Source organism: Drosophila miranda, chromosome 3 (genome assembly GCF_003369915.1).
Source record: "Drosophila miranda strain MSH22 chromosome 3, D.miranda_PacBio2.1, whole genome shotgun sequence".
Lineage (NCBI taxonomy): Eukaryota > Metazoa > Arthropoda > Insecta > Diptera > Drosophilidae > Drosophila > Drosophila miranda.
This window is the reverse complement of record NC_046676.1, coordinates 16115760-16116680: the sequence shown is the minus strand read 5'-3', so window position 1 is coordinate 16116680 and position 921 is coordinate 16115760. Positions and strand designations below refer to the sequence as shown.

The following is a 921-nucleotide window of genomic DNA, read 5'->3' as shown; positions in this document are numbered from 1 at the left end:
AAACCAGCTCATTTCGAATAGTAATTCTTTGTGAATGAGTCGCAAGTATTGCTTGGGATGAGGAACATGGAACATAGAAATTCAGATAATCATTAAATTGGGATACGAAAATCAAGAGATTACAACTTAAACCTTAGACCCTGGTCAAAATATGATATAAACTGATGATATACATAATCTATTTATAAAATACATATATATGTACATATATATATAAATATTTAAAATTTAAAGCAATTATAAAAGACACAAGCATACTTACATATTTATATACAGTTTTGTACAAAAATACACATATGAATGCCTAAAGAATCATTTGAGAACCAACTCTTAATCCCAAAATACTCGCAAATTCTTCGATAAGGTCTAAAAATAGACAACTGTTAATAGGCCTGAAACAGAAAACAGTATATACATACCTCTGGCTGAGCTCTAGTTTAGCATTTGCCAGTTAATGCACAACAGCCCGGCTAGCTCAGTCGGTAGAGCATGAGACTCTTAATCTCAGGGTCGTGGGTTCGAGCCCCACGTTGGGCGAAAACAAACTTTTTGTTTCTTCTTTTCCTGCGTTTTCATAAGTATATTTTTTGTTGATGTTTAATTAACTAAGAATGTACAACAAATTACATCTAAATTAAACATTTCAAAAATTATGAAGACCATTTTGACTTTGTTGGGTGATTCTGATTTGATTTAAATTAAATATAAATACATACACATATGTTTGTATGAGCTTTCAATTTGTTGAACAGACTGTTTGTTGATCCTGCGGCAAGTGAAAGTCATTGTTCGCGATGCACAATGCATCCTATATGAAAATTTCAGAGCGTCCAATGAAAATAGGGGCTCTGTTCAGTCGTGGCTCCCCTAAAGCGAACTGGAGGACAATTAATGTAACGAAAACTTTACAAAAAGCATACA

General features: G+C 32.9%; 1 non-coding gene across 1 annotated transcript; it reads left to right on the top strand.

Moving 5' to 3' along the window:
* Positions 1-464: 464 nt before the first annotated feature.
* Trnak-cuu lies at positions 465-537 on the top strand. Its single transcript has one exon. It is a non-coding gene; the product is annotated as a tRNA-Lys (tRNA).
* Positions 538-921: the final 384 nt, after the last annotated feature.